The following is a 15,264-nucleotide window of genomic DNA, read 5'->3' as shown; positions in this document are numbered from 1 at the left end:
CCACAGGGCACAGAGAAAGAGAAGGGAGTGGGTTATTTTCACTGACGAAGAAGAAGGCCAAGATGGGGAGGGGATGAGAATTAGGTGGGTGTGGTGTTGACTGTGGGTGGGCCCGTTAAATTTGATAAAAGCAAAAAACAAAACACTAGTATATATCCAAACAAAAAGGTAAACCAATGATATTTTGAAAGAAATTCATTTTGGACTGGAATAAAACGACAACATAACAGTCGCATATGGCCTATTTCTGCATTTTATTCGAAAAACAATAATTTAAGTTATAAAAATGACACTTTGGACTATTTCAGATTTGGTGAATTGGTGGGACCATAACCCCATTTTGCAACCGTGAACCCAACTAATGTACAAAGAAAGATAAAACCAACCAACCATCTACTGTTCTTCAAAGATCGGAATAAACAAGATGGCATACGCAGATATCCAGATGTTAATGGGAAAGTTGAAGCAGCTGATATACTCCAATGATATTCCAGTGATCAACAATCCATCAATCTTAAGTGAAAGGCCTCAATTCCAACATCTTTATGAAGAGCTTGGCTTCATGATCCAAATCCTTTTCAACCACGAAGACCAAGATCTACACAGCTTTGAAAAAGTGAGAAAACTGAAGAGAAGATTCAAAGTTGCAGCTGAAGAAGCAGAAGGTATCGTCGATATATTTCTAACCACTGTCCACTGTAGAAATAACGGATATTTCCCTAGATCTGATGTCTTTCAGCCCTCTCTCCACCTTGAGGTTGTTATGAGATCAATCGAGTCTATCAAGATAGAGTTCATGACCATTAACATCGATAACATGAAGATGGACTCTTCTCTGAGAACTGACAGACTGCAATCGGCTGGAACTTCCCACACTAGAAATTCAAGGGGTTCAAAGAAATTATTGGAAAAAGTCATTGTGGGGTTCAATCGTGATGCTGAGATAATACGGGACAAACTTGTTGAAGATGGAAAGAAGTTGGATGTGATATCTATTGTTGGTATGGGTGGAATAGGTAAGACTACCCTTGCTAACAAAGTTTTCACTGATCCTTTTGTTGTTCATCATTTTTATGTCCGTGGATGGGTCACTGTTTCACAAATATTTGACAAGCGGGATCTGTTGATTCAAGTTCTGACATCCATAGATGATCAATTAGAGCTTGAAAAAGCAACGGACTATCAACTTCGTGCAATGTTGCATAAAAGCCTAATGGGTAAGAGATATATGATTGTCATTGATGACATCTGGAGTAAAGAGGCATGGGATAAGCTGAAATTATTTTTCCCTGATGATAACATTGGAAGTCGAATTCTGCTTACTAGTCGCCTCACCGAAGTTGCTTCGCATGCAAAATCACATGGACTCATTCATCATTTACAACATTTGACTGAAGAAGAAAGTTGGAAGTTGCTGTGTGAAAAGGTGTTCCAAGGAAACGAATGTCCCAAATGGTTGATTGCTCCTGGAATGCAAATTGCAAAAAACTGATACGGATTGCCACTTTCTGTTGTTGTGATGGCAGGAGTTCTAGCAAAAGAACCAAGGAGGAAAGATATATGGCTAAAAATATCTTGCAGTGTCCATTCGTATATTGCTAGTGATGAGAAAGGATGTCTGGAAACAATTGCATTAAGTTACCACCATCTACCTCTTCACTTGAAAGACTGCTTTCTCTATCTGGGAGGGTTTTTAGAAGACTCCCAGATCTATTCACCATTGTTGATTTGTTTATGGATGGCTGAGGGATTTATACAAGAAGATGGAAGTCGAAGCTTGGAGGAAATTGCCAAGGGTTACCTGATGGATCTAGTTGACAGAAATCTTCTAATTGTAGAAAAATGGTATATTTCGGGTGATGTTGAACTTTGTAAAGTCCATGATCTTGTGAGGCAGCTATGTGTGGAAAAAGGAAAAGAAGAAAGATTCTTCCTGAAAATAGACTGGCCACCATCTAATCATCATTGTGAGATAGTTACCACCCATAAGCAACGCCGTGTGTTCACAAATCAAGAAATCGACATTATGACTTTGTCTCATCCGCCCACCCCTAGTATTAGATCGTTTTTGTGCTATCATAGGAAAACAACCTTAACTGATAATATCTCAAAGTTTTGCAGTTCCTTTGCACTTCTTAGGGTGTTAAGTCTACAAAAATGTATACTGATTGATTTTCCCCCTGGTTTAGCATTACTAGTTCACTTAAGGTTCCTAGAAATTTGGCTGTCATTATTCCCACCATCAATATGCAATTTATGGAACCTTCAAACCCTCGTTGTTAGAACAAGTTCTAGTTCTATGGTTTTACCGAGTAACATATCAAATTTGGTGAATCTAAGACATTTAGCCAGTAATACAAATCTATATCTTCCTTCTATTGGAAAACCAATGAAATTAGAAGTTATTACAAATGTGGTGTTGGGAAATGGGGTAGATAATTTTCAGAAATGTTTTCCTGGGATCAAGGATCTTACATCTATTCTTTACTCTGATGAGGAAAATGACTTTGAAGTACTCTGTTACCTTCAAGTATTGATGTTAGTTGGGTCGGGCTACAGCAGAAGGAGATCAGTTGAGCCAGAACTTCTCAGAGGTGAACAAAACTTGGGAAAGAATCACATTATAATTAGGTTCCCTGAAACACTGAAAGTACTTACACTTGTAAGGTGTGGTCTACCGTGGAGCAACATGACTATCATTCAGTCATTACCTAATCTTGAGTTTCTTGTAATAAAAGACAATGGCTTCGAGGGAACATTGTGGGAAACAGGTGAGGGGCAGTTTCAACAACTAAAAGCCTTGAGACTTGAAGAGTTAAATATCAAAAAATGGGAAGTCTCAAGCACCAATTTTCCACATCTTGAACGATTAGAGGTTTCGAATTGTATTGATCTTGAAGAGATACCCCTTGAATTAGGGGACATCTCAACGCTTGAGTTTATTGTTGTTTTGAATTGTGGCGCTTCTCTTCTTGAATCCCTTCAAAAAATACGAGACGAGCAAGATGATGCAGGAAACTATGAACTGAAGATCAAAGTTGATGGAAGGAATATTCCCTCTTGTGTACCCAATCATGACCATTAAATAATATTTACTGGTGGAGTCACAACTGACACCATGAATGTTTAGTACATTATTAGTTTGTGTATTTGCTACCTAGTATAGTGTCTGTTGATATTCTTTACCCAAAATTTGGTATTGTTTAATTTGCTTTTTTCTCTTATGTGGTCAAAATTTCTTAGTGGAGTTAAGGCAACCTGGCATTATTTGTCTTGTATGAGGGAAAAGATTTACTCCGATTAAATGAGTTAAGCATCCCTGGAGCACATGTTTCAGTTAGCTGTGAGTTTATTATTCCTGACTGCATGCTTCTTTCCATCATATAGTCATATAGTTGACATTTGTTCTTGTGTTGATAAACTTGGTATCAATGCAAGATATTGTTCTTTTTTTTTTTTTTTTTTTCTAAATCATGAATGCTACTCTTTGATATGCAGAAACACGATGTCACAGGAATTAGGAAACACTGAATGGAATTTCATTTTCAACACTTCTTAAATTACTGAAATTTTTTATTCAAAACGGAAGTTAGGCAACTCATGTAACAAAGGTCAGGTTTGTCCAAACTGTTGGTGTATCAAATTTTAGCAATATGGAAGAATGAAAACTGTGTTCAAAGATATCCCCATAGTGTTGAAATTTTTTGTGGAAAAGGAAAGAATAGTGTGGCTGGAAATTGATGAGTTTTACCACTAGGAAAATGGACTTCATCTTTGTTCAAAAACTACATCTTTATATGGTGTAGTAAGGTTCATGGACGAAGACTTAAATGAATATTTGAATTATGGTCGGTTTTGTGTAAAGTCATGTTTCACTTCATTAATATGCGATCAAGTCTTGGTTAATATTAAAAGAAAAGAGTATTTGATTAATGTTCAAGAAATATCTTCTTGGATTTCCACAATAAAAAAAAAAAGAAGAGGATGATTCGCAAATTGAGTTAATAAATAAATGAACGATTTAGATGATGAGGATGATGACAGGATAGTAACAAAGATGTAGATGAATAAATTGAAATGGAAGAGTTCATACCCAACATTTTTGACTAATGTGTAAGTAATAATAAATGAAGCATGAAGAAGGAGATTTCAAGGAGGGTGTGTGGAGAAAATTTATAGTGAACCAGAGTACACAAAGCAAAGAGGGTGAAGCAGTACTCTCTAAATTCGCTGATGTCGGATGCAATGTGGCAGCTCGTGCTTCTGCTGATGTGGCATCCCCTGATGCTACCGATGTGGCTGTTGTGGCAGCTCATTCTCATGCTGATCTGGCTGTCAATAAAGAAGGGGAGGGGATAAGTGATGGCCATCAAGAAAACAGAACAGGAAGGCTGTCAGAATCTGACAAAGTAGCTTCGGTTTCTAATAGCTGAGTGATCGCTAAGCCTCCACGATTCAGTGGGGTTAGATTTCATTCACCTGTTTGTACAAAATCAACTTCAAGAGATGTTGTTGCCTATAATCACTTTCTTTCGTGTGTAAAGATAATACTAGAGCCAAACTCCGTAAACAGAAAGTTAATGTTGGGTCTTTGATTGAGGTTGTGTATAAATATATTGTGTTTGTTAATGCTTTGGGGTATGAAATCAATGAATGTAAAATTCATATGCAGAAGTTTATAGATAGAATGGGAGAAAAACATGGTATTAAATGAATATCATCTCCATAAACATTTGTGGTGTTAGAAATAACAAGAAGAGGAGTTTAAAGTTAAGTCAGTGTGGGGTAATCATCAATTTGATGTAGCTTGTAGGAGTGCTTGCAGAAGATCAAGTGATCGACACTAGATCACCTTGACAGCAGTGGCAGACCTTAGTGGGGCATTTGGGGTCCCAGGCCACTACTCAATTTACGGCACGCAGTGTAATTTTTTTTTTCTAGTAGGTGCACCCGCTTGAAGTACAACTGACACCCCTACTAAAACAGTTTGCGTCCACCACTGCTTGACATTGTCACCTAATTATTACAGACAATGTCGGCTTAGTCCTGGAATTTATATTTCATATGATTTTTTAATGTGAAAATTCATAATAGTATTTATTACTTTCAAACTCGAAACATCTAAACGTTTTCATTTTTAAAAGTTCGTCTCTCTTGGCTTGTGTGCATTAATCCCATGGAACGGAATCTCATATTACAATTCCAACGGATTTTCATTTTCAACCCTCTTAAAATCAAGATCTTTCAACAATCTACATAAAACCATATTACATATTTGTACCCAAATAGTACTCCCCAAAGCCTCAACTATTTTGGTGTTAACGGAGAAAAATATATAATTATTTGCCATTAAAAAAAAAAACCCTTACATAGCACAAAGATAAAATAAAAGTGAACAAATTCATCAAAAACCATATAAAGGCGAGGGTGATCAACACTTGAGCATTCACCATTGAAAAGTCAAACTTTCCTCACATTTCCATTTGATTCAGACTAAAAATCTTGTGCACAAAGTTGCAGAATGGAACATACTTTTCGACCCCTTCGCTTCTTTTTCTTCTTTTGCTTTGGTGGCCGAAGAACCGTTTTAATGGCCATATTAAAAAACGCCTTCACGTTTTGCAATAACCATATATGTGTAAAAAAAAGACCTAAATGCCCTTGCATCCACACCATTGAAAATTGTTTCATTGGTGTCTCATAAAGAATGCAACTTCTTTCATCTTTAATTAGATGTCCCATGAAAAGTTTTCAACTTTAATTTTGGTATGCCTCACGAATATTATAAATTTTAAGTCCCAGCCTCTAAGGTAAATTACGAAATTGCCCCAACTGTTTTTAAGGATATTTATACATTTGATTAATAGTCAAACATTGCAATTTCATGGGAGATGTATATTATATGTGTAATACCTCGAAAACTATTTATCATTCTTTTCAACTTAATGACTTAATAGAGAAGGGATTTTAATCTGGTAAGCTGTAGTTATTGGAACTGCACTAGGATGGTCACTGAAAAATTGTTTTATCATCTCGAAGATCTACAAAAGATAAAACATTTAGTGTGATTTAGATTCATGAATCTCATAGAGAGTTGGAGGGTATTTTGGTCATTTGAGGTCTTATCTTGTCTACATTGATCCATTAACTAATGAGTTGCAGTGTCTCTCTCTCTTTTATAAAAATTTCAAAAATTCAATTTTTAGGATGCTTGAATTGAAAAGAATCCCATTTAGGCAAACCATTCTTCATCACAAAAACTAAAATAAAATTCACATGCATTGTTGGAGGATATTTTTGTCATTTGATTGATAGTTTAATAACAAGTCTTAGAAAGAGAATGAGAGGAATTGCAATCATTTATTTTATAATGAAGGTTGAAAGAATCTAACCAAGATTTGTTCCAAGAAGGATGATTGGAGCTCCTGGCGCATAGTGCCTCAATTCAAGAATCCAATGAAAATTTCAACAAAAATACAACAAAACCCATTAATTATTTTACTCATAATTTCCAAAATTAATTTGAGGAATACACAGAACTAAGATGATACACCAAATGTACTCTTACTAATAAAAGGGTTAAATGCAAGAAATAGCAATATTGAAACATCCCAAAAACACATTCTAAAAATTTCGTTTTAATTTTGTAACACCTGAAGTCTGGAAGGCCAAGAAAGGAAAGAAAACCCTAATTTTAAAGGGCGACTCGGCGAGTCAAAGGAGGAACTTGGCGAGTCCGAGCGGGATCCGGGTCAAGGAGTAAGTGAACGACTCGGCGAGTCTGGTCTGTGCGAGGAAAACCCTAAATTCGGGACTTGGAGCTTATTTAAACGCCTCATTCTCTCCCCTAGGGTTCCTTTACTGCCTCTCTAACCCAGAACACCAAACCCTAGCCGCCATATCCATTATTTGAGCCATTTGTTGCCTTGAAGGGTGCATTAAAGCTTGGAGAAGGAAGAAGGAACTTGGAGGTGCAAGGAAGGACTATAGATATGGGATTGTGAGTATATTTCTGAGAATTTGGAGGTAATAATCTAGTTCTTGGACTCTTTTGCACTTAGATCTATGTGTGGTTGTTGGGGCTTTTTAGCCATAATGCTAATCATTTGAGTTAGAAGCCAGATCTGAAGTTGCTACTTCAGATCTAAGCATATTATGGTCTTGAGAAACATAAAGTATCATCCCTTGAGTTGGTTATAGATCCTCTTTGCCTTAAACCCTAGTTTATGGTGTATTTTGCCTAGATCTCCTTCTCTACACGTAAAGTTTGCAAATTTACATGAGGAATAGGCTTGGGAAGGGTAGATTTACAGTTTGGAGTCCATGCATGACTCAAAAGTCCTCTGCATGTAAGGAGATCTGAATGTACTCGGCGAGTCCTTTGAAATGGACTCGACGAGCAGCATGAAGATTAGGAGCAACTCGACGAGTGGGATGAACAGCTCGTCGAGTCAGATGAAGATTGCCTTATACTCGGCGAGTCAGGTTGTGAAACACCAAACCCTTCGAGTTGAGACTCGAATCAGTGAGTCGGATAGAGACTCGGTGAGTTGGACAGGTCAGGACTTAGAAATCGGTAGACTCGGCAAGTCATGGACCGACTCGGCGAGTCGAGACGCGAAAGGAAGGACTCTGAATATATGAACTCGGCGAGTCAGTAGGTTGACTCGGTGAGTAGGGTTGACCTGGGAGGTTGACCTTGACCGGGACTTTGACTTTGACCAGGGTTGACTTGGTTGTCTTTCGGGGGTCAGTTAGACTCAGTGTTGCATTAATATTGGTAGTTCGGGGAGCAAGGGGAGCAGGAGTTCAGTGAGTTGCCGGGCAGCAACTAGTGAGATCATCAGCAAGTTCAACCAGTGCAGGTGAGTTTCCCTTTATGTGAATGGGTCTAAGGCCACAATGTCGGCCCATGTAGTTATGAGTAGAAGACCCGGGGGTTAGCCCTAGGTACAATATGCTAGTATGATATTCAGGACGAGGTCCATTAATAGCGGGCGGGTGCCCAAGGATTTGTTTATATGATAGTTTATAGTTGTTGTCTGTGTGATACATGTATGTGCCTGGTAGGGAGGTGAGTGTGGGCGAGGTCCCGTATCTCACCAATAACAGAGTGTGGATGGGGTTCCATATCTCATTAGTAGCAGAACAGGGGCGAGGCCCAAGTTAGGGAAGGAGTGAGTGTCACACCCCGAAACCGAAGGCGGAAACGTCTCGGGGTGGAGGTGACTTCATGGGAATATCATAACCAATGTACATAGTAAGCAAAGTAAAACACAAAACATTACATTACATAGATTTCAATACATCAATTGAAAAGTAAAGTAATACAAGTTTCATAGATACATAGTTTAAACAAAAGAAAGACGAGTCTTCTGCGCACTCCGTCTTCACCAAAAGAGATCATCGGGTACCTGTCTAAAGCGGACCTGAGAATACACGCGGTTTAAAAATCAACATAAAGCTGGTGAGTTCATAAGCGGTTTGTTTTATGAAAAGAACGAGTTCCTTTAGTTTCCTGAAAAAGTGGTTAACCAAGAAAATCCCAAATTTTCTTAAGTGTTAGATACCGAATCCAAATTGTAATGTAAAAGATGTATACTGAAAACATGATTGTTCTTGTGAATTGTAAAGTTTAGTTATCTAACCTGTTATACTTTTCTGGTTACGTACTATTGTTACTTAGGAAAATTCTATATTTTCCTAAATATGTGTGTGTGTGAACTGTTACCAATTCCGATTATGTTCAATGTTATCCCCAGGAAAACCCCATGTTTTCCTGAATGTGTGTGTTTGAACTGTTACGATTCTGATTATGTTCAATGTTATCCCCAGGAAAACCCCATGTTTTCCTGAATGTGTGTGTGTGAACTGTTACCGATTCTGATTATCCTCAAACGTACATTAGTTTTACTACGTACATAAAACTAATAAATAAGTGTAAAGCGTTAATAATCTTGATTGCGAGTCCTTAACCATACTTTAGACTAGATATGACTCGGGTCGTGGCCAGTATCCTTTTTATGACTTTCGTCACCCTTGAACCTTTTGGTTCGACTGTAGCTAGCAGCTAGGTGCGGGATTGTCAGTCCCGTATAGATCTATACACTCAAGTCACGCTCTCCTACGCTCGAAGATTCTGGTTATAGGGGTAGTCATCCATACTCGTGCCACGGGACGTGTTACAAAGGACGTGTCTCCAATCTTTAAGATTTCCCTTTACTTCTCGTGCCTAGGGGAAGTAGTATCTATGACTAACTGAATTCTAATGGAGCCTGTCCTTTACACTCGAGCCTAGGTGTTTTATTAAGGACATTTACAAATGTTTTATGTTCTCTAATGGTGTCTGTCCTTCACACTCAGGCCTAGGGTGTTCTATTAAGGACATTACAAATGTTTTATGTTTTCTAAGGGCATCTGTCTTTTACACTCGAGCCTAGGTTGTTCTATTACTGACATTAAAATGTTTTATGATCTCTATCAATGTAAGTGTGAACAATCGATTGTGAAACATAACGGTAAATAATAAGAATTGAAATCGTTTGAACAAACAATTCTGCAAGTTAAAACAGTTTGTTAGTAGGTTTTCAATTCTTAAAAGTGTGCGAATTATGAAACCATTTAAATGAAATAAAAAAATTTAAGTACAAGATATTCTTGTACTTTTGCTTGTATTCCCCCCCCCCCTGAAAACATTTAAAAACCATTGAAAAAGGGTAAGGGTATGAACTCACTGGATGCAGAATGTGACGACTAGGATGTTAAACATCGAATCAAGGCTTGAATATGAGCGAGGTTCCTATGCAATATTATATAATACACAAATATATCTAATTAGATTTAAATTTACTAATTAGATACACTTAAACATTCCAAGATGCGAAAACACTCCATATCGAGTGTTTGGAGTGACCCGGGTAACGTTTCTGGACATGAATGGCTAGGATATGGAGTTTACTCTCCGAGAGTAAACTCTAGGGAGTGTTCACGGCCTTAAACACCTCATCCCCATGAGTTTATGGCCGTAAACTCATGGTGGGGTGTTTTATGTGCTAAATGACCTTAAATCAAATGAGGGGTGTTGCTAGGTTTGGTTGTAGGGCATTATCAAGGAATTAACTCAACCATATGGACCAATTTATGAGTTTACGGTAGTAAACTAAGTGTTTACGGCCGTAAACTCTCACCCACATCATTCTTAATTGTTTTGAAGGCCAATGATTAATCACGAAGGATTCAACTCAATTTTACAAGACTTGGGGTGAGTTTAGGGCATCAAATTACACATATATAGGAGTTTACGGCCCTTGAGCATATGCTATGGCCGTAAACTCTCAAATGGAGGGTTTTTGTTATGTTTAAGGCCTCCAAATAATTTGTGGTTGGTTCTAGGATTTATTCTAAGGCTTATGAGGTGTGTAAGTTGCATTTTAACACCCAAAAAGGAGTTTACTCCCCATGAAATGGTGTTTACGGACCAAGCTTGTTCTTGGGCAGTAAACTCATGTTTACTCCTCAAAAATGATATTCAAGGTGTTCTAAGTCCAATCCAATAAGTCCTTAAGCCATATCTAAGCTCCTATGGTGATTTGGGTGGGTTTTAAGGCTCAAAACCCCATTTACATGTGTTCACAGCCTAAGGTTGTTCCAGGGCCGTAAACACATGTTTATGGTCCTATTCCATGATTTGAACACAAAAATGAAGGCTAAGGATGTTATACTAGGATCTAAGATGATTACCTTGGTGTTTTGAAGCTTGAAATGGATGATTTTGGATCAACAAGTTGGATTTGAGGAGAGAGGTTAGAGAGAGAGTGAAAAGGCTCCAAATGAGTCTTAATTCACTTTAAATATGGTTTGAATTGGATACATGGTGGAATTCTACCCGATACCGACGTTAACCGATGCTTTGGGTCGCACCCGATTAATTTGCCATTACCCGATATGGTCGAAACTAAAATTTTTCAATTTACTAGTTTGGGACGTTTTCACATGTTTCTAACATGTTTGGATATTTACAAGGTCAAAATAAAAGTTTTAACTTAATTGACCTAATTCGAAGACGAAATCGGAACAACTCACTTAAGACGAGTTTTATTAACGAAATGGTTACGGCGAGGGAACAAAATTTCGGGTTGTTACAGTGAGAGTGGGCTGGGCTCGTACCTCACTACCAGTAGGAGCGTGGACGGGGTTCCATGGCTCATCAGTAGCAGGACAGCAGCGAGGCCCGGGATAGGCGAGTCCTTAGGACAGGATCAGTCGTATGAGTTTAGCTTATGTGTTGTGATATGTTTATGTGTTATTATTTGTTGGTGGGTGAGGCCCTGTGACAGGCGAGGCCTAAGTGAAACAGATCTGTATCAGAGCGGGGCTCGAAGCCAGGCGGGGCCTGGAGTGGCGAGGCCGTTATAGCGGGTGAGGCCCGAGGCAGGGGGCGAGGCCCAGGATAGCTGGCGTGGCCCAGTATGTGCAGTATGTAGTTATGCATGGTATGTGGTAGGGTGGGGAACTCACTAAGCTTCGTGCTTACGGTTTTCAGTTTTGGTTTCAGGTACTTCCGGTAGCGGAGGGAAGAGCTCGGGGTGATCGCATGGCACACACCATTGATTAGACAGCCTAGGAATGTTTTACTTTGATAACGAACATGTGTTTTGGAAATTAATACTCTGATTATGTTTTGGAATGATGACTTTGCTTAAAGTAATGTTTATTTAAAATAAATTTTTGGTCTTGAATTTTGGGTCGTTACAAGTTGATATCAGAGCCTTGGTTTGAGGGATTCGGACATGCTCTCCGGTGTGTCTGAACTCAAACTGAGGAATTGGTATAGAAGTTTTCAAAATGAAAAGACAGTTTTGTAAAAAGAGAGTTTTGAGAAAGAAAACAGTTTTAGAAAAGAAAAAAGAATTCAGAAAGAAAAGAACTTTGAAAAGAGAAAAAAGGTGTGGTGCATGCAATCAACCGAGCTCAAGTAAGTACCCCAAAATACCCATACAAGTCTATGTTTTGATTATCAGTTAATAGAACAACATGCTAGATTAGGACTAAGGATCTAGGGATGATGCCTTATGTGCCTATTATATGTGCTTTTGATCTGCATGATAGTGCTGAATAGATAGTAGTAGGATAGCCTGTTTAGGTTTTGCCTGAGTTTATGAGTTTGTGTTGCATGCTAGTTCAGATTCTTGCTATGTGGATATGATTGCTTGAGTATGTTATGGTTACATTTTCCGTTTGTCTGAATCTTGCTTGGTTTTTGCATTGTGGGATTCTGAGTGATGGGAGTTAGCCATTAGGTGGATACGACACGTCACATGTGATCAGGGTTGAATAATCTCAGAGTGTTGGATTTGGTCCTATTGCGCAGCTCTTGTTTGAGTCCAACCATTGTAGGAACGAGTCTTTTACTTGAAGGATTATCTGAGCCTCGTCACATGTGATGGTATCCAGGTGATGGCTAATTGGCATCACAAGGAGACCTTCAGCAGCTGAGGGCTGGTTTGAGTTGAGTCAGAGGTTTCCCTAGGGTAAGCCTAGGATGAGGTAGTGCTGGGAGCAGTAGTAGTAGAAAAGGGACCTGGTGGAGTCGAAGCAGTTCTTGAGGAAAGTACGGATAGATGTGGAAGGTAGTATGGGCCCGTACTACTGAAAGCAGAGGATCCGTACTCGATTCGGGAAAGGCTGAGACAAGACCGGGAACCTGGTAGTGAGTATGTTTGGTCTCGCAGCAGTGAGGAGTATTCTGATAGTGGTTATGTTATACGCTTCAGTATGGTGACGTTGCGAGAGAGACCAGCGGGTGGATCAGGCGCCGGAGATGGATCAGGCTCGGGTTCAGGGGCCGAGCAGCTCGAGGAGTGGATGAGAGAGTTGATATCAGCTGAGGTTACGCGCCGTATTCTAGCTCAGACTCATGTGATCTTTGGCACGATCAAGGAGGGTATATTGGAGATTTTGGATGAGAGGTTGGGAGCCTTCCGTACTGAGATGATGGCATTGATGGGAGCACGTACCTTGAAATTTCAGGAGTTCAGGGCTTGTGGGGCACCGGATTATCATGGGGCTAGGGACCCCATCGCTAGCAGCAGATGGTTGGCTGATATTGCCGACGCGTTCTGTACGAGTTGGTGTCCTGAGGAGGCAAGGTCAGACTCGCTTCCTGTATCCTAAAGGACAGAGCGAGGGATTGGTGGGAAGAGGTTGGTCATGCTTTGGGTGATGATGTCACGTTGGACGCGATGACTTGGAGCGATTTCTCAGCTAGGTTCAGGGTGGAGTTTTCGCCAATTATTGAGATGCAGCAGTTGGCCCAGGAGTTTCAGGATTTGACGCAGACTACTGAGATTGTGGTGGAGATCACCACCAAGTTTAGGGAGAGGGATCTTCTCGTACCGCAGTATGTCGCGGATGAAGAGATGAAGAAGGCCCGATGTCACGAGATGTTGAGGGCTGACATTAGGGAGTTCGTGAGCAGGTCCGGCTGTAAGACGCTGGAAGATATGATTTCTCGGGCTAGAGAGAGGGAAATTGATTTGGAGCAGATCCAGAAGAGGAAGTCGGATGGGGTTCAGGTAGCCGTGAGTTCGGGCAAAAGGCCCAAGGGATCGGATTCGAGATCGAGGGATTACCAGGGCCGCAGCTGGTACAGGAAGTGTGGCAGGGCACACGGGGGCGCGTGTAGGAGTGGTAGCGATGGTGAGTATGGCTGCTTCAAGTGCGGTCGGAATGGTCATTTTAGCAGGGATTGTACTGTTACCACCACTCAGGGATCAGACTTGATATGTTTTCACTGCAATCAGCGGGGCCACAAGAAGGCCCAGTTCCCCATTTTGTTTTCAGCAGGACGGGTGATGGCACCTACCCTGCAATTTTAAGGATCACAGACGGTTGTCAGGGCCGTGCAGAGGTGCATGCGGTAGATGGCTACCTTGGAGACGCGAGCAGCGCCGGACGTTACAGGTATGCAACTTCCATTTTTAGTTCTTTTATTTATGCATGATTATATTGTTATGGTTCTGCATCATTATCAATATGAGTATTTTATTTTTGAGCGGTTTGATTGTGATCGAGTTATATGCCATCTGCATACCTTGGATATTTGGATTTTTGGATAGTAGTTAAGGGATGGGTTCTATTGGAAAAGGTTACTTAGGGTGCAGTAACTGTAGTATGCCTTAGAGGGACTTGGTATGTCTCGCTAGTTCAGAGCCGTATAAGTTTTAGAAATGGACAGGTTAGACCCCTAGCTATGGTAAGCTTGGGATTCCTCAGTATTTTGATTATGGAATGGTAGCAAGGATTGGGATTTCTATTCATTGAGCAGTGAGGTGTAAAGAGGATCGAAGTGGGGGAGAATCCTCCGAGTGTACAAGGGTAAGAGCACGCAAATCCAGAACGAGTACACGGCTTCTAAGAAGGAAAAAAAGGAAGTTCAGCGTTTGATGATTGAGGAGTTCAGGGTTAGGAGTTTGAGAAACTCCCCCTCAGCCAGTGCGTGTATTGGTGATGGTTAGTATGTGGTTGGGAATTCAGGTCGAAGGATCGCTTGTAGGACTCGTGTGAGTCGGAACGAAGATCTTGAGGTCAGATAGCATGGGATGCTTTCGTGTTAGTAGTCAGTGGCATAGGCAGTAGGTAGAGCATGGAAGAGCGGCAGGAGAGCCTCAGCCTTCTTCAGCAGCGATCAGTGGTAGAAGGTGTTGTAAGACTACGGGGCAGCTGTAGCATTCACTAGCAGTTGGTGGTGGAAGGTGTTGTAAGACTACGGGGAAGCCGTAGCATTCACTAGCAGTCAGTGGTGGAAAGTGTTGTCAGACTACGGGGCAGCCGTGGCATTCACTAGAAGACGATGATAGAGGGGGATGTAAGACTGCGGGTAAGCCATAGCATTCCGTAGTAGCTTCGTTGGCGGAGTCGGGGCGAGGCCCTTACCTCCTAGCATTCAGATAGGGATCAGGAATGGGTAATGGATGAGAATGGTAAGGAGTTGCCTGTATAACCCTTGAAAGGTGAGACCTTGGGAGAGGCCGCTCTAGGATATAGTGGGTGAGACCCATGGGTGAGGACCGTATGTGAATAACAGTGTAGGTGAGACCTGAGAGCACGGTTGCTCATTAGTGTGGTTGGGTGAGACCCGTGGGCGAAGCCCGTGAGTCTTAGCAGCACAGGTGGGACCTGGTAGGGATCTTGGAGTCAAGATAGGGGATCGGGGATCCCAGGAAATAGTAGTGCCTGCATGGTAGAATAGATTGAGCAGTATAG

The 15,264-nt window shown here is 40.6% G+C and overlaps 1 pseudogene; it reads left to right on the top strand.

The window, feature by feature from the left end:
- Positions 1-335: 335 nt before the first annotated feature.
- Positions 336-3,340, top strand: LOC145011413 (putative late blight resistance protein homolog R1A-10; annotated as a pseudogene).
- Positions 3,341-15,264: the final 11,924 nt, after the last annotated feature.

This window comes from Lactuca saligna, chromosome 8 (assembly GCF_052625555.1).
Source record: "Lactuca saligna cultivar CGN05327 chromosome 8, ASM5262555v1, whole genome shotgun sequence".
In the NCBI taxonomy this organism is placed as follows: Eukaryota; Viridiplantae; Streptophyta; class Magnoliopsida; order Asterales; family Asteraceae; genus Lactuca; species Lactuca saligna.
Note: the sequence above shows the minus strand (reverse complement) of the source record. Positions and strands in the feature narration are given on the sequence as shown.